Source organism: Thermobia domestica, chromosome 10 (genome assembly GCF_964235325.1).
Source record: "Thermobia domestica chromosome 10, izTheDome1.hap1.1, whole genome shotgun sequence".
NCBI lineage: Eukaryota > Metazoa > Arthropoda > Insecta > Zygentoma > Lepismatidae > Thermobia > Thermobia domestica.
Window position 1 is genome coordinate 111,800,773 of NC_137463.1, and position 20,199 is coordinate 111,820,971.

The 20,199-nt window shown below is 33.6% G+C and overlaps 1 long non-coding RNA gene across 2 annotated transcripts in view; it reads left to right on the top strand.

Annotated features, from left to right (window-relative positions):
- The window catches only part of LOC145662055 (uncharacterized), a 103,837-nt gene that overhangs the window by 68,470 nt on the left and 15,168 nt on the right, over positions 1–20,199 (top strand). Inside the window, exons 1-2 of one of the 2 annotated variants that reach the window (XR_014126969.1) lie at positions 10,396–10,594; positions 17,095–17,180. The exons of the other annotated variant lie outside the window; for it this stretch is intronic. This is a non-coding gene — a long non-coding RNA (uncharacterized LOC145662055). Of the gene's footprint in view, positions 1–10,395; positions 10,595–17,094; positions 17,181–20,199 lie in introns of those variants that run through there. 2 annotated transcript variants of the gene reach the window in all.

Here is a 20,199-nt window from a genome sequence, read left to right on the forward strand (position 1 = left end):
CGTACGTTTCTTCAAAAACAATTAAAATATAAGATACTATGTTGAAAAACAGCAATATGGGAGAGATATTCTCCTAGCCTTTGAGTCGAATCGACTTTTCATTTTTTTCTTAGTCGGTTATAGAAAGTGCATTCGTATAGCTTTTTAGCCTTAGTACTTCAAGGCGACTATAAGGCTGAAATCACTCTAAGGGCTGGAAGAACCTCGCAATGTTAACGAAGATGACGGTGTAGAAGTCATTACCGTTCACTTTTAACGTTTAAGAAATACCTATAAATGGATTTTTAAAAATCTTTTCTTAGAAGTATGAATAATTTCGGTTTACTATGGAGAATTTTTTTCATTTATTGTCGGATAAGAACAATTTGTAACATATAATTTTAAATACATATTTGGGGAGGCAAGCCAAGATTTGGGGAGTCCGGTTCCCCCCCCCTTTTAGCTACGTCCCTGCATTGCAATATCACCAAGTGTTAGTGCAATGTTAAAATCTGATCCAAACGTTGATTTAAAGGATATGCAACAAGGCCAGAGAGTTCCAAATTTACGTTTAGAACTTCCGTCTACGATGTATGTATATTGTGATATAATTCTTTCCGTATTTGTTGGAGATACAGTAGCACCATTATTACGTATCATAAATATGAATCCTGTGAGTCATACATTTGTAAGTAGTGCTATAGAAATTTTTAATCCTCCAGATAGTACAGGCTCTCCATTGACATTTACTTTCGGAACTGTATGCGTTAAACTATATTTTCGATCAGCACGCCAGCATCAACAATTACGAATAATCCATATTTACAATATTATCGAAAACAACCTCTTTCTGTAACTGGAAACGTTTATGTTGGATCACCTTATCAAGTTGGACATGGTATTGGAAGTTTTCTTGGAACATTATTTCGTTCTGTCATGCCATTAGTAAGACAAGGAGCTAAAACTATAGGAAAAGAATTATTAAAATATGGAGCAAACGTTATTAATGATGTCATAATCGAATAAACAACATATTAACGAATCCTTTCATCAACGAATGGGTGAAGCGAGGTCCATTTTGCAAGAAAAGGCTAAAAATAAACTGAAACCTATGCTAGGATCTGGATATCAGCGAATGAAAAGAAGAATTTCACATCATTCCATCTTTAAGCCTTCATCATTACACATCATCAAGCGTAAGAAGAAGAAAAAGGCAAGAGGAAACGTACAGAGAAAACAAAGGAAAAACAGTCTTATAAGAGGAAATTATCAGACGATATCTTTGATTAAATCATCATCATGGCTTTCTTACATCATCAATCCTGCCAGTGTGTAAAAAGTGAACTAGATATTTTTCTACAAAACCAACGCAAACAAGTATATTAGATAATCATATTGTTACATCCAAACCAATTAGTTCACTAGCTGATAATGCACCTATAGAATGTGTCATCCCAGGAACAAGTGATGAATACATAGATATTCCACATGCTCTCCTTTACATTGAAGCTAAAATCTTTAAGCCTGATGGATCAGCATTTGAGGAAAGTGATAAGCTGTGGCTCCTATTAATGACTTTTTAAATTCTATGTTCAGTGAAGTGGATTTAAATAACAAACTGATTTCATTTCCATCTCATAATCATCCATATCGGTCATACATCGAAAAACTGTTAAATTATGATGATTCTACAAAAATACTCATTTTCAATGAGCATTATGTTTCAAGATAGTGCTCGACATATGGATGCAATATTTAGTGCTAATAGGAGATTTCAACAGCGTTATGAACTAACAAAAAACAGTGCAAAATTCGACATGCTTGGACATCTTCATTGTGATATTTTTAATCAGGATAATTTTTAATCCAAGGAGTAGAATTACGAATCAAGTTAATTTCTGCAAAGCTAAACTTTTGCCGCATCGCTAGTGATTCATCTGTTGAGGCTAAACTCAATATTTTAGACGCTGCTTTGCATATTAAAAAGATTGATGTTAATCCTACGATAAAACTAACACATAACAAGCTTCTACAATCAACAACCGAAAAATATCCTCCCACAAGAGTGCAAATGAAGTCATTCGTCATTCCAAAGGATCTTCAATCAAAAACAATCGATAATTTATTTATGGGAGTATTACCAACTCGAGTGATTGTGGCGTTTACTCAAAATGATGCCTACACAGGAACGATAACTTCAAATCCATTTCATTTTAAACATTTTGACATCAATTTCTTCTTATCATACATTGGTGAAAAACCTGTACCTTCAAAACCTTTACAACCAAATTTCGTAAACCACCTATACGTTTTCCTTCATATCGGTTTGGGTACAAAACCTCGCGGCCAGAACCTCGCGGAGACAACCTCGCGGACCAAAACCTTGCCTCCCAAAACCTCGCGGCCCAAAATCTCGCCGGGCCGAAACCTCGCGGGACAAAATCTCGCCTGGCCAAAACCTCGCGCCCCAAAATATCGTCATACGCAAAATCTCGCCTGACCGAAATGTAAATGTTCCAACAGATGATAAGGATGACGGTATAAAAGACGCTGTTTCAGAAGAAGTATCACTGGTATTTGACCCAGTGATTTTGTCCCGCGATACCATATGAAAATTCTATTTCTGTATTAGAGGATTTCAATGTGAAGGTAGGGCGACAGGATGTTTTTAAACTGGTTATAGGGAAAGAAAGTCTGCATAAGGAAAGTAATGACAACTAACGGGATTAGTTTCGTGAACTTTGGAACATCCAAAAACTTAAAATTTTAACAAAAATCTAATGACAATTATGAAAGTATGAAATAATATATGAGTTTTTACGACGTCCCTTGATTATGTCCTGTAGGTTAAAGGAGACGTAGATGACCAGGATGAAGGAAATGATCGAATAAAGAAAGTGGGAGGAAACGGGAATAACCCGAGAAACCCCACGCACACTATTTTTTGTATCATCTTATTATTATTATTATTATTATTATTATTATTATTACTATTTGTAATGTGGAATTGCATATTAAGAAATTCATTGGTTAAATTTTAAAGAAAAGTTTCATTCGCTGCGAGGTTTCGGCCTCGCAATGTTTTGCATGGCGAGGTTTTGGCCCGGCGAGATTTTGGCAACGCGAGGTTTTGGCCCGGCGAGGTTTTGGCCACTCGAGATTTTGGGCGGCGAGGTTTTGGCAAGGCGAGATTTTGTCCCGCGAGGTTTTGGGCGGCGAAGTTTTGGCCACGCGAGGTTTTGGCCCGGCGAGATTTTGTCCCGCGAGGTTTGGGCGGCGAGATTTTGGGCGGCGAGGTTTCGGCCGCGAGCCGTATCCCCTTCATATCATACCTTATTCTGTGGATCAGGTATTCACTTTTCCAATCATGGCAACAACATACTTCGCCTAGACTTTCCACAAGGATACAGTATCTTTGTTTTCGACATTACGCAAGATGGAGAAGCCAGCGCTGTGCAGCATTGGAATCTAATTGAACACGGATGTGTTCATCTGGAATTTCATTTTAAGAATACTATACCAGCACCTGTCTCATGCATCACATATGGCGAGTTCCAGTCACTCTTAGAAGTGGATCACCAGACTAACATCATCATGGAATTTTAAAGGTCGTTATTATTTTTATTTAAATAGCGCAACATATATATATATATATATATATATATATATATATATATATATATATATATATATATATATATATATATATATATATATATATATATATATACCTGTATATGCATGTCTGCATTTTATATATAATGTCCTCTACACTAAAATTATTGAATGTACTTCAAACCAATTATTCATTTCAAAATCATTAGGTTCGCGTATTTGCAGCCAACGAAATAGCAACACATGTTCCACTACCTGCAGCTATCATCATAAATACAGATCCAGCTAGTAAGATCGGTACCCATTGGGTGTCTGTATATATTAATACTGATGGACTTCGATACATTAGGATTTCCTCCATATGTAGAAATTCAACGTAGAAATTCTCTTTCTTATAAATTCAATAATAAACAATTTTAAACTGTGAAATCGTCCCTATGTGGACATTATTCATACTTATTCCTTTGCTTCAAAGTTAAAGGAAAGCCCTTAAACGATTTTCGTTATACCTTCTCATCCATACCCGAATAAATGATCTTCGATTTTTCTATCTATTACTACAGGTAATTATTTCTCCTTCTTTTTTTCTTTTGCAAACATATTATCATGTCTCCATTATTATGACTTATTTCTTCTTCGTTTGTTTTGGATACTTATTCTTATTTCTTTATTTGTTCATTATTGTTATAGATAAAAATAAACCTTAAATTCTATCTATTACTGCAGGTAGTCATTTTTCATTCTTCTTTGTTACAACGTGTTTAGTATGTATATTATCATTTCTTCGTTTGTTTTGTATACTTTTTATTTGTCATGATTATAGATAAAATAAATTTTAAGCTATGTTTCTCAATCATTTCAGAGAATAAAAGATCGTCAGCGTATGTATGGGCAGCATCATTATACGGTATGACTTCTAGCTACGTTTCATCATCATCATAATCAATATGAAAATTACAAGTGAACATTTAAAGACTATTATTATACTGTGTGTGTGTGTAAAAAGTGCCTTTTTTAATAATTCGCACAGCGAACGTAAGGGAGCTTTTTAAAAACTTTTCAAAACGTTTCAAAAAGATACTTACGATCATTTTTTCTTCTGTAAATATTATTATCATCGTCAATAAATAGTTTATATTCTTCTTTTTGTCTTTGTAAACAAATGTTTTATTTTTTATTTTCTTCCATTTCCTAATAAATATGTTTTATCATCAATTATGTAATTAAATAAATATATCATAAAACATATTTTGTACCTTTTTTAAACTCATTGGATTAAAGAATTTCTTACTATGTTTTAAAAAAGGAATCTACAACTGTTTTTAATTCAATGATGTAATCATATAACTAAATAATAAGAATGAATTCAAACACTTAATAAGTTATTCTTTCGTAAATAAAAACAAGTATGTAAATTCAATATTATTATTATTATGATAGGACTTTGTTTTAAAATTTAATATTAATTATTTTAAAGCTTTTTTGAAATAAAAGCCTATCATACTTAAGACAGAGTTCTGTAATAATAATGAATTCAAATACGAACTTTTTATTGGTATTTAACAAACATTTCAAGTATGTGAATTCATTATTATTATAAATATAGAAGGAAAAAATATGATAGGATTTTCTTGTCATAAAAATCATATCATATTGAAGTGTATGAAGGGAACACAAAACACATTTTTTTCTAAATAAAACATTTGAATTTCACTATACTTTTTATTTTTAAATGAAATAAAACAAATCTATTATCTTCTTTATGAACAGACGTCTACTTCGTCGATACTTTTCAAGGGTTGAGTATCGGTTTCCTCCTACCATGGCTGTGTTTGTACTATCAAAAAAATCAGTCATAATTGAATCTATGAGTTTTTGTTTACAAAATACTTTCATTTTCAATTTTAATCTTTCAACATCAATGTTCACATCGCCGTTCTTATCAAGAGATACACTTGAAAAACTGATGTTCATTTCATTAATAATACTCTGTTCATCCACACATGTATGAAATCAAGCAAGTCCTCTACATGAAAGACATTGCGATTGTAAATAATTGCGAATAGTATCTGTACACAATCAAAATATTCACATAGCACAACACTGCAAGCTTTACTGTTTTTCACCGCATGTTCAAAATATGGTAATATTTCCAAGAAATAAAGCCAATCACTTGAAGTTACGTATACAGTGTTTCAAGGAGCATGAAGTGTTCCTTTCTTCTCTAATAACACTAACTTTTCACTCATTAGTTTTCGCAGCAGCAGTTCGTTTTTTCGTCCAAGAGATTTTATAAATGTGATTTCTACTTGAGAATTTAAATAGTCCGAGACAAACAAAGTCAAATGTACAAGTTTCTACCACTCTGCCAAATTTAACTTCACTGAAAACACAAGGCCTTTACCAATACAAATCACTGGCTCAAATGTATCACTATCCACTCCAATACAAATTAATTTGGTTTCCATTGAATTAAGTCCATATTCAACATTCAACAAATACTCTTTCTTAGTATCCATAGTTGATGCACAAGAACTCACACACATGCTACTCCAGTAGCTGATCAACACAGAATAAAGGCACTATGGATACAGATGACTGTGTATGCATGAAGGGGAGGACGAAGAATGAAAATCATGTTTCATCTTGTTTATAAATGCCACTATACACTTAAGATGAAGATGCCAATTCAGTAAATTCAAGATCGTGCATGTTACGTCCAGATAAATTAGTCCTCATTCCTTTATATGTTAAATATACATTTCCACTTTATGTACTTCGTATTATAAATACGTTAATAATGCACCATTATCTGCTTCTAATTTTTCAGTACAATGTCCTGGAAAAATCACTTTTTCCCCTCCTTCAAATGTTACACATGCCTTCCTGCCATATATCGTTGTAATTATCTCACAATTTACAATACGAAATGGTACGCCAATCTAAATCTCGCATTTTTGTAAAGAGTACCAATAATGGCATATTGCTAATGGAATGATTTACACAAACACATACTGTACGTGTACACTCTACGTTCCGTCTACGACGTCATCATCCTTTCATTCGTTACTTTTCATGACGTGATCTCATTTCTTTACGTATAATACATCACACACACACTCACCTCCCCCTATACACACACTGGGCTTAAGCAAATAGTTATATTATAATACGCATAGCAACGACCAATTTTCACAAGAAGAAGTGGAAAAATCATGTTTCATCTTGTTTATACAGGCACATAAGACCATGAACGGGTCCTACCACTTAGAACTATTCACATAGCAACGACCAATTTTCACGAGACGAAGAAGAAGAAAAGGCATGTTTCATCTTGTTTATACGTCTATGCCACATACGCGTAGTAACAGTCCAATTTTCACATAGGACATTTTCCCACTCGGTGTCCAAGTGCCTCAACAATACTTTGGTCATTACAGTTGATACTAAACTGTCATTTAATTTACACCTGAAATGTTTAGTTTCTGAATCATCTAAACGTCTAGGATTTATCATAAGAACTACAAAATTTATGACTGGCGTTTCTGCAATCACAACTTTGTATTACACATTTTTACGGAGTAAATTTGAATATGGTTGTGAAATTTGGAGCCCTTACTTTCAAACTCACATTGATGACTTAGAATGTATTCAAAATAACTTTCTTTGTTATTTGTATTTTAAAATGTACAATAGGTCAGCTAAATTGAATAGAGTATCTGCTTTGTTATTAGAATTTTCTATCCCAGTGCTAATTACTCGTAGATTGCTCGCACAAAATATTTTATTGTATAAGATTATTAATTATTTTGTCGATGTACAAGAGTTTTTGCAATATATTAAATTAAACGTTAAATCTGTACATTGAAGATTAGATGTTCCATTTTCTATAAGCAGATCAACTATAATTCAACATCGACATTCGCCAGCAACTTGATTGTGTAATCTTCACAACCAGTTAATTATGAAGGGTATAAAGATTGATTTTTCTATGCCTTATGCTCAATATGCAGGGGTTGGACAAACATATCTAAAACGTTTGCAAAAGTGTGAAAATCATACCTAGTATGGTGTGGGGCCTCCTTTGGCGTCCAAAACAGCTTGGATCCGATGTGGAATGGACGTATACAGCTCCGGAATCGTGGTGTGTGGAATTTTGTACCATTGTTCCTCCAAAACATGCTCCAGTTCCTTAAGGGATGCTGGTGGAGGGTAATGAGACCGAACACGCCTTTCTAACTCAGAACACAATGACTAAATGATATTCAGATCTGGTGATTGTGGAACCCAGGGGAGATGTGGTAGCTCCTAGTCATGCTCCTCAAACCATGATTTCATCGTTTTTGCAGCGTGACAGGGTGCCAAACCATCTTGGTAGATGCCATCACAAACAGGGAACAATAGTTGGGCCATGGGTAGAACCTGGTGACACAAAATGGGCTCATACGCCTTAGCATTCATCATTCCATGCAGGGCTATGATGGGACTTGCAGAAAACCACGATATCACTGCCCATACTGTTACAGAACCACCCCGTGCTTTACAGTTGGGAGCAGACAGTCTGTATCATAGGCCTGGGACGGTGTTCTCCATACGTAAAAACGACCGGTTGTTGGAAACAAGGTGAAGGTCGATTCATCGGACCACATTACGTGTTTCCACTGCTCATGAGTCCGCGCCTTGTGGTCCTTGCACCACTAGATACGCCTCTTCGCATTTACTGCTGTGACCAGGGGTTTGGCGATAGTAGCTCTGCCTTAAATGTTCATTTTATGAAGCTCCCGTCGTATTGTTTCCGATTAAACCGAGTTCTGCAGGCCGGAATTGAGGTCAGACGTAATTTTCACTGCAGTGCTCTTCTTTTTAGCTGCTACAATCCGTTTTAATCCCATCCTGTTCCTATCTGACAGGATTGTCTTTCGATCACTGTTGTGCCTTGCAGACGTTGTTTGCCCATGAATTCTGCATGCCCTCATGACATTGGATACAGTGCCTTTCGATACCCCCTCAATGTTCGCCACTGTTGCTACTGAAGCTCCTACCAGACGGGCACCAACGATCAAGCATCTTTGGAAATCTGTCAGGTCGCCCATTTTACCGCACCACTTTCACACCACGACACTCACAGGTGAACTGATTACTACTGACGGAAGAGGAAGGTCCACATGACACATAGAAAACAAAAAATGATCGGCAACCGCAACAGTGTTGTACAGTGGAGGACCAAACTTACGTGCCCTGTATGAAGTGTTTTTAGATTTCTTTTGTCTATCCCCTGTATGTCTATAATTCGAAATTGCTATAAGTAACAATGTTCAATGTAGCAATGTGCTTTAAAATTTATATATCAATAATCACTCTTGTATTTCCATCATTACCTCATCATTTTTTCATTTTCTATGTATTTACACATATTTTGTATTATCCGTATTAATCCTTTTTTACTTCTTGTATTCCTAGCATTATTTCTTATATTACTATTATATTCATGTATTCACATATCTTTCTTATAATTTGTTAATACTTGTTTAGTGTCTTGTATTTGTAGATTATTCTTAGAATTTTGTATACTTCCTTTTATTATAATTTAGCTTACGTATTCTTTTACTTGCCACTTGTTAAATGGAGGATATAGCTCTGTCAAGGGCACTGAAATAAATAAATAAATAAATATTTTTTTCCTTCACAGCAATCGACAATGACTGCTTTGAGGACTATCTGAGTAAGTCCAATACACATCCATCTGCATAAGAATTTACACACGTTGACATTTTGTTTTTAAGATATGAAGTATTTATGTTTCCATTTCATGAGAATGTATATAAACGAAATGAAATATTTAGCTTATCGTCCCAAAATTATGCACCGATGCTAAGGGAGACGGAATTTATATAAATGACAATTTCCTTTAGAGAATTCATATAGTTAGTAAGTGCAAAGGATAATCTGTATTTCGTTATTCCTTCTGAATAATGTAAGCTTTTAAAATACATAATTAAATAAAAATACTATTTGGCGTTAATTATTAAGTTTTTGTAATTCGGACTTATTTCGGGCTTTTTTTGATTATGACATGATCTCGGGCCGGGCTCTGATCTAAAGGCTAAAACATAGCGGGACTCGGGTCGGGCCTCAGACTATAAACTCACGGGCTGGGCCAAAAACTCCGGCCTATGCAGACCTCTATCATTAACCCATTGTTTCCCGTGGGCGTTCGGCAACAAATACTGTTGTGATGAATTTTCTGATTTGCAGGTCATTGTCTCGTCTTGAAAAGTGTAACTGTTTCTATTCAGAAAAGCCTATCTTGGCTCGTGTATTTCACGAAAGTGTCTCGTGTCGTCTGGTTGGCCTTGCAGTATGCTTATCAAGTTAATAGCGGTTGATTCTTCGTCCATTATATGTGTAGTCTCCGGATTTCAAAAAGTGAGATTTGAAAATCTACCCCCACTATGAAGTGTAGCAGCAATTATGACATGCAGACCACAAACTCGTATGTAGGAAACAAAACAGGCTGATTGAAGATCGAAATAGTCAGTACTAAATATATAAAATACAGACTCAACTTACATTTCGTGTTAACGTTATCACTTTTCTTATTATAAGGTCAGAACGAGACAGAGCATTTCAGCTAACAAAATTAATTAAAAATTAACAGTGATAGTATGTTTTCTTTCAATTAAACCTTCTGATACTTTTGGCATAAGATTCTAATGAGGACAAGTATTTGGCACAACGGCGTAGTTAAGAAGGAGGAAAATGTGCCTCAATATCCTGTTATGATCAACCGGAAGGATTTAGTGGTCATTGGCATCGGATATAGAAAAATGTGAACGGAAACTGTGGACAATGTTGCAAAAATATTTAGCACTAGTTGTGTATATAATTATGTGATAAATATATCATTAACAGGGAACAGATTTTATTATTAGCACTTTGGTTCTAAATAGAGGCACTAACGTTTAATCAACGAAGGAAGTATTTCGAGTTACAAATTAAGGTAAGTAGTTTCATTGCACATTGATTTAATTATTAAATAACACATATTTTGAACGCTACAATTCGTAAGTGTTCTTGTCTTTTCTCTAGAGACTTGGCCTTGATTCTCGGTGGGACTATTTGTTGATCCGATTTCATATTTCATATAAGTCTCTGTTCTGTAAAATGGCAATTAACGTCAAACATACTGTATAAACAAGGAAAGAAAGTAACAAACAGGCAAAAGAGGAAAAGAAAAGAACTTATATTAAAGAAAGTAATGTTATGTTGAGAATTGAATTTACTAGAAAATATGAATTTCATCATTGAATACTATTCCTAGATATACGATAGCGAAATTTTTATTTTTCTCAGTTCCATTAGAATATCCAATACTAGGAATATACCTTCACATTTCTTTTATAATATATTGTACAGTATATTGCTAAAGAAACAAAGTAAAAGCAAGCAGCTTAAATTCTTTCATGTCTTCCATTTTGTACCAAAATATGTTTCTAAGGAATGATTGAAATTTGAGCATTTACTGTACTTTCATTATTTGAAAATTCTAGATAAATTTTGATTTTTTTTTTCGGTTTAACGACTTCCTTTAATAATGAAAACTACGTGAGATTTAAACCACGTGGATTTTTACTGTGTACAGAAAGGAATCAAGAAACAATTAGTACTTATTGAAATTTTCCCTGTTTCTGTTCATTATAGTTTAGTGATAAAGGAAATTCGAAAATCTTGAAAATGTTTGATTGTTTTGAACTTAACTCCCATTTTAAGGACGGGCGCTATGTAACACGTAGATCTATTGACCTACAGCGTAACATAAGGTTCGAATCATATGGTCATCATAAGGAGCTTTCTCAAAAACGCTTCAATTTTCTTCATATTAAATACATATGAATCGATAGTGGATGCGAGAATTTTGCACCCGGGAAATTTACGCCCTATCCCAAAAAGAGGAAAAAATGTACCCACTAATATTTGCACCGGGAGGTTTGCGCCCTACAATTGAACTTGTTTGTGTATTATGCAAACTAAGGTTCCCTTCACACTTGAACCAGGCTTGGGACTTTCAGAAAAGTGAAGCAAACCTGTTGTTCCTTTTCCTGGCGCGTTGAGAAGCTCAAGCAGGAAACTCTTTCCCTTGTCATTTTTATTATTATTATTATTATTATTATTATTATTATTATTATTATTATTATTATTATTATTATTATTATTATTATTATTATTATTATGCCTTGGTAATATTATGTAGGAAACTCTGTCCTTTGTTATTCTTTAGCAAGAAATTATTTCCCTTGTCATCCTTGTTACTGAGTGTTTCCATTGCCTTCTCGTTTTCACTCCAATTTTTGAATGTGGGCTATACTTCTCAGTTTTTGAACGATATCTTTGGGCGAACTGTTTTCTATCTGTGCAGTATTTTTTTCAATTCTGTTGTCAAGTCGTACATATGCCTATTTCCTTTTTTGCCTTCCAAACGGAGAAAAATGCAAATGCAAATGCAAAAAAAATCATAATGCAAAGCACTGTGCTTAGCTTCCTGTTTCAGTGCTTTCAAAAGCACAAGAAAATACTCGGATGCAAGTTAATCCTGCTCTTCAGCTTGTTGTCTCACTCTTCGTTGGCATTATTTGTTCGATGCTGTTTACCCTCGCAGTTCCAGACATCGGCACATTCACATTTTGCATCAACTCGTTTACAAAGTAATACATAAATTCTGTAACTTTATCTTTTATTGGCATAGTACTCTATATTGCAAGCCATCATCTTCAATGTCTTTTCGCGGAAAAATCGTCTCATCGTTTCATTATCCCAGTACTGTTACTTCGTCCATTATAATATCCCGAACTAAAATAAAAAATACAATTTAAGATCACTAAAGGGCAATCCATACAAATATATTTTCTTTATTATACTACAATATATACAATAAAAGTGTAAGTTACTGATGTACATACAGGCCGGTAGCCAGCCCAAAAATCTAGGGGGGATAAGGGGTGGCGATCCAACCATATTATAGTTCATCACCATATTACAGTTCATCCACAAGCCTACCGTAAAAATTTTAGGGGGGGGGAGAAAATATTTAAAAGACTCGGCCCCCTTAGACCACCCTGGATACGAGCCTAATATAATTACTAAAATAGCTATGTGAGTATAATTTAATCTACACAAGACTGTTTGGCTCTTCCCAGGTATCTCTGTTAACAATCCTTGCGAGGTGCTTTGCTTTTCAGTACACAAAATATAGAAAAATAAATGTCAAGTGAATGTAAAATCATTTCAATAATATTATCAACAAAACTCAGCTATGTACAGTATGTTTACTTGCTGCAGTTATACTTCAAACACATTGTTGCGTTGATTCGTTGTGTTTATTTGGCTTGTAATTGAAATCAGTCAATGACAGGGGTAGATGCGGGATCTCGAATAGGCTATTTCATCTCGCAGGCAGTGATGCCAATTGAAGGGAAATTTCCCTTGGCTCAGGGAAATTTTGAGTAAATTTTGGAGAAAAGGGAAAAAGGGAAATTGCTTGTAATCTCTCAATTTTGCAGGGAAATTTGAACCTCTCTTCAATCATTTATAGATTGAATGTATTTACGTATCTGATTAATCTCATTAAAATTCAGTATAAATTCAACATCCTATATGTTCCAAACATAATCCGTTGCACATATTTTACATAAATTCTCACAAGTTATCTTGTTTTGCATTCGTTAATATTTATCAACATTACACATCGATCAACATATTCAGCGAAATTCGAAACATTACAACAATGCTTATTTAAAATCTTTTATCAAAATTAATCTTCCCATTGTTGAATTAAATGCAATGCAATAAAATGAAATATTTCTCAACTAAATTATTACTCCAACTATTATAACAGTTTGGTTTTTCCAATCAGAAGATGTTTTTCCCAACCAATTGACTGTGAAGAGGATTAATGGATGTAAGAGAAGAAAATCTGCGTGTCGTGAATGTAAATATTATGTGCGCGAATACTGGGCCATTAGCGTATGTGTGTTTGTGTAAGTTTACAAATTTTCTGGTGACTGTGCTCCCTGAATTATAAATTCTTAAAAATTCCGCATCTCTAAACTTTGTATTGTGCTTACGAACATTCCTCGTGTACAGCCAAAGACAGTAGCAGCTATTTTTTTTTTTTTTTTTTTTGTAACTGTTCGTATTCGTTTCAGTAAATATGGGAGTGCTGTTCTTATGTAAGTACATAACAAATATATACTTAATACTTTCTTTGTACCTTAGGTTACATTAATATTAAAATCTATTATGATATCTAGGATAAAAATTAAATTTACATAATATTTATTTTATATTTTTTATGATATATTTAGGTTGTCCGTCCTGACCGAGGTATTTATAGGGTTTTTCCTTAGTCACACCAGGCAAATGCAGAGATTGCACCTTTAACATAGGTCCTGGCCTACACCTTTCCATACCTTTTCCCCTCCTCTATCGCGACGCCTTAGATACCTAACAATAAATCAAGTTCAAATTCTGCGTAAGTTCAAAGGAAGGCTGTCAGGTATCTGCTTATGTGTGGTTATAAGATTGGGGAGAGGGGGTGGAAGCGAAAACGATTAAAAATACGTTTACTAAATACAGTACTTGAACGGTTTGGATGAAGGGAAATTTTGTCCGGAAAAGGGAAATTCTGAAGCTTGTGAAGGGAAAACGGCTCTGAAGGAATTGGCATCACTGCTCGCAGGGCGCAAAGTTCCCGTTGCAGTACATCTAGGGCGCATTTTCCCCTCTTTTCGCGAAATTCTCGACATCGCGTTAGTTACTATTTTAACAAATTTCATTTCTGCTGCTTTCCAGCGTCAGTATGCTTGGGGCTATCATTAACAATAAAACAACATTGTTATTGCAATGTTTAAAGTGTTGTTTGATTTGGTACATTTCATTATTACTGTGATGTAACAAACCTTAATTTATTGTGAGAATGACTTCATAGCTCACAGTCAACACTGATTAGAAAGCGTTGCGTGATGTCATTTACTAAACTGCTGCTCTCAAAGATATCTTGATATACTGAAAAGTAAATGTACTGTAAAAACGCCTGTAGCTAAAGCAGAATTGTCGATTTCATTAATGGAACAATTTCATTAGTGGACTGCTTATAACAGGGTAGATGTAGTGATAGGTGAGGGACCTTAGCCAATTAATTTCAAAGGGCCATAGATGGCTAAATTCGCCATTAGACCTACAGATCGTGTGAATAAATCATATGTTTCCAAGGGTAACCATATCTAAGACCAAACACTGAGGAAGCAGATGTGGTACGTGTTTGATTTCTCATAAATCCCTTTTTCTCAATACTAGTTGTATTTGATTAAATAATATGATTCAGAAATCTCTATTTCTATATTTATACAGGAAATCCTGATTGACTCAGTGACTGATCACCGCCCAGGTCAAACGCTTAAACTAGAAACTTGAAATTTGGACAGGGCCTAGGATTTATGATGTAAAATCTCACTAAAAGTTTTTTTTCTTAATTCTACGAGGAAAGAGAGAAAGAAAAGTGCCAATTATTATCATAAAACGTCCGTATCTTGGAATCTCTTAAGGATAAAGACATGAAATTCGGTATTTAGACTTCTCATTTAAAATAATTAACAGATATTTCAGCGTTTTTAAAAATATTTTTGATAGAAGAGAAGGAAGAAAACGGGAAGAGAAAAGAGCAGTTTTACAATTGCTATAATTAGATGGCCAGATCTCAAAATTCGTTAAGGTTAGAGACTTGAAATTTCATATTCTGATTTTTCATTTAAAAATCAAAGACATGAATCAGCACTTTTGATATGTCCCCTATAAGGAAAGAAAAAAGGCGGATAGAGATAAAGAGTGCCAATAACAATTGTTAAAATAAGATTGCCGCATCTCGAAATTAGTTAGAGACATGAAATGTGGTATTTAGACTTTTAATTTGAAATAATGAAAGACGTTGTTTCAGGTTTCTTAATAATTGCTTTCCCTACAAGGAAATAAAACAAGAAGAGTGAAAAAAATGGAAGTTGCAATTGTAAAAATAACATGGCCATATCTCGGAATTCCCGTAGACACATGAAATATGATATTTACACTTTCAATCTAAAACAATTAAATATTTTCTTCAGTATTTTTTTCTAGATATTCCCCTTAAAAGAGAAGAAAAATCCCGGAAGAAAAATGGGTGGGGTTGTAATTCTTAAAATGGCCATATCTCGAAATGTCTTAAGAGTAGAGACATGCTAATTAAGGATGTGTTTCAGCATGTTTTGATACTTCCATTAGAAGGGAAGAAAATAAATTGGGTGTTCCAATTGTTATAATATGATAGCCATGTCTCGAAATTCTTTATGATTAGAGATATGTTAGGGATATGAGAACTATGAGGCTGTAGGCTGGCAAATGCGGGGTTGTAGGGCCAAATTCCCCAGCAAGCCGAATGCTAATATATGTAGGACTACGTATAAAAGAAGTTTTGAGTAAGTAATTAACTAACTGCCTGCCTGACTGATCAATCCCCAGACCAAACCACTTACGATAGAAAGATAGGGCATTTGATTTGAGACTTATGTTACTATTAAGAAAGGACTTTTGGAAATTGGACAGGAAAGGGAGGAAAAAGGAGTAGCGGTTATTATATTAAAATGTAAATACCTTTGAATTCCTGAAGGCTAGATGCATGAAATTTCTTATATAGATTTGTTTAAAATAATAGAACACATACCGGTACTTCAGCACTTTTTGATGTTTGACCTAGAAGGGAAGAAAGAGGAGTAAGGGTTCCAATTATTATTATATGAATATGTTAGACATATGAGGAGTGTATTTCCAAAATATGTTAAATCCAAAAATGACCGATTTTGAATTGGGAATGGAAGAGTATACTATGGAATCTCTTACGTTAAATTTTGTAATTGTTTTTTGTCAAAACACATTATTTTCTGTGGTAAATTCTGTTTGAAATATCACTTGCATAGTGTTTCAATGTAAAAAGATATATATATATATATATATATATATATATATATATATATATATATATATATATATATATATATATATATATATATATATATATATATATATAATCCAATTCTACCAAATGGATTTAGCATGTTTTGAAAATACACTCCTCATATATCGAAGTCCCTAAAGATGAGAAAGATGAAATTTGGTGTTTTGGACTTCTTGTCTAAAATAATTGAATACGCTTTTAGATGTTTGACGCTGTAAGACGTGACATTTCGAGCTGTAAATGAAAGAAAAAACGGGGTGGAGGAGCTTCCCTAACGTGCCCTCACGAGATGTTCAAATTTTCTTGCGACACCTCAAGTTCAGATGAAATCTGTAAGAAAAGTAAAGAAGGAAGAACGCATACTTTTGACCACAGTAACACGTGGGAGCAGTTGCTAATTAGCTTATAGTTCTAATGTTCAGAAAATTTTGTTAATTTGTGCTTTTCTGTTTTGCTTCTAGGAAAGTCAACGATTTGTGTCTAGCCATGAAACTCACTCCACTTTTGATGTTACTCCTCATATGTATTTCCACAGTGTTAGCCGGAAGTAAGTAAAATTAAATTGTATTCATAAAAGCTAACATGGCAATGCGTCACAATAATTTCTTATAGTAAACAGTCACGCTAATGCGTTTTGCTACCATTCAGGTGATTTGCAAATTTCAAACTATTGTGACTATTTAATTCCAACTTGAAAACTTCATTGCTTCATTTAATTATTTCAAAATAGAATAAGAACTGTAACCATATTTAGGTGTGAGCATTAACATTTGTGTAACCATAAATTAATTGATGACCAAAGAGAGAAACAAAAGTTAAATATAAACAAGTTACAGCTTTTATTTATGCATGATTTTAACTTGTAGAGTACAGCGGAACTACGGCTCGAGTGCATAAGCTGGTTATTTATACATAAATACAGTACGTTTATTTGTTATTTAATTAATTTCATTGGTTTGCACCTTCAGTATTAGTGGTTGTCAATTATTTCAGAGTTGCCAACGCCCTTTTTTAATTTTAAGTGTGAAGTACGAACTCCATGTTTTAAAAGTTTGGTATTTGCGTAGTAGTAGTAGTTCGTAGGTAGACAGCAACATCAACAGCAATTAAATTACAAACCTTTATTTATATTATATGCATACAACATATAGTAAGTACGTACATACATACATATAGTAGGGGTCTACATACAGTATAATAGTCCATAGCATTATTTATATATTTTATAAAGTATGAGATGTAAGTAATTTCACAGACTCCTGCGTACCCGTCTGACAAACATTGATTTATATATTAATGAGCTATAAGGGCCGAGGGCCATAGTGAGTTATCTTCATCCTTGGTTAAAATTCCGATGAAATTTTCTAGTTAGTATTTTCTGTCTGTATATGTTAAAATGTTAGATTTATATGTTTGTCTCCAAAGAAAAGTATATTCGTCTAAAAAAAGTTTATATGTTTGTCTCCAATCCTTTCGACAATGAAATTTCGAAAACTCCAAGTGATAGAAATGTGTCGTTTTCACTGGTCGATTCCAAATTTTGTATAGATTATCCAGTTCTAATTGATTTTTTAAAAAAAACATTTATTTCTTTATTACAGTTTTAGAGGTACGCTGGAAATGTTGAAATTAAAAAAAATAAAGCATTATACTCTACGAGCTATACATTCCAACATCACACATTTGTATACAGGGCTTGTATATCTTCCAGGCGCTTGTTTCCTGGCCAAATTATAATGAAAAGCAAAGGATAACCATTTCTCCAGTCTAAGATGAATCTTTATTGTTTGGAGTGTTTTGCCCAATGAAGATCATATATCACTGACATTATAATTAATTGTGTGTGTAATATATTTGCTTATTACATACTGCATACAAGAATTAGAAACCCCAACCGGAAGTAGGCTCCAATCTTGCAAACGGTGCGGGATATTGAACAAATAATCGAAAAAATCTCCCCTTTATGATACAATTTGCCGATTTTTATCAAGACGTCTTTCACTTGTGTCTGTAAAGGGACATGTGAATATCTCCTTGTCATATATTGTGAGGAATGACAAGGAGATTCATACTTATATGTGAATGCTGGCTGTGTAGAGACCGCAAGTTCAGCTAGTCACGTATAAAAATTATATAGAGAGGAATTTTTTCTACAGATATATTAAAATATGAAAATTTCAAACGTCACGTATGTATCATAAAAAAGGGATGATCGGCTTCCGATATTTTTTTTTTCATTCTAGTGAAGTCAAGACGAACTGGTTATGAATAGGGACGTGAAGTTTTCGTTTTATTTTACCCCTAAAATCGGTGTTATTTCTTGCCCAAAATCGGTTATTTTTCGCGATTTAATACACAAATAGTGGTTATTTGATATTTATTTCGTAATGGTTTTGAAAAGCAAGTATATTGTAAACATAGAGAAAGTGGTCTGTGAAACGTAATTAAAATAAAATTTTAAAATTAAACGAGTAGTTTTAAATTTTGGCATCTTAAATTCAAAAGAATAAATTATATTTTTAAACTTACCATCTGAGAAAAAATGACTCAATATCCCTCTTAAACTTGGATTTATTTAAAGTATGATTTGAATACATATATCAACTAAAAACCAACTGCAGGTTTCTTAACAGAAAATGTTAAGAAACCTGCAGTGTTTCTTAACATTTTCTTCAATAAAAAAAAAGACAATCAATTCACAATATATTTATCGAAAACGCACTTCATAGCATAGTTTTTCTTAACATTTTCTTCACTTCAAAAAAACAATTCACAATATATTTATCTAAAACGCAATTCATATAATTATGAATGCGCATTTTCACTTAATGGCTAATTTATAGTTTCTTCAATCTCTCTTATTTTTCAAAGGACAAAATTGTCAATATTTCCATACTTTCTTCTTTAAGGTTTTACCTCCTTACTGTAACTGCTGAGTTCTATTCTGAAAAATATCTTTCATAATCAACTTTGGAGGGTGGGAAAGATATTGCTTCAAGAGTACAGACAGCAAAATCTCAGAGGCAAACTTTCACTAACCAACCGGTCCAAAAATAACAGGACTGATGGTTTTCTGAGAATCACATTTTGTTGCAAACGAAACTTGTGTTGTTTTATTAGTATTATCGGCCAACATGACGATTTCGCGAATCTATCGCCTTATGCAGTGCATTGCGGTGTTATTATGAAAAAGAAAAGTAACAAATTCTCGTAATTTCGAGATTTAAAAACACTAAAACCGGAATTCTATCATATATTTAGGTATATCTATATACTTTACTTTGCCTTCTTTAAGTTTTCGATGTTATCGTTAAAACGAAAAGTTCACCTCCCTAGATTTGAACCTTTCGAAAAGTATTTTAATCATGCACAAGAAGTTATTCGGAAAATAGTATTCACTTTAGAACCATAAACGAGTCATACTAGTTTTCGAAATCTTCGTAGTACTAATAGTGACAATCTGAAATATGAGTGAATGTGAAACCAATCATATAAACACAAAAAGAAGTTTTCGGGAAGTAGCATGTAAAGATTACATTTTGTATGCTGTTGAATGAAGAACTACT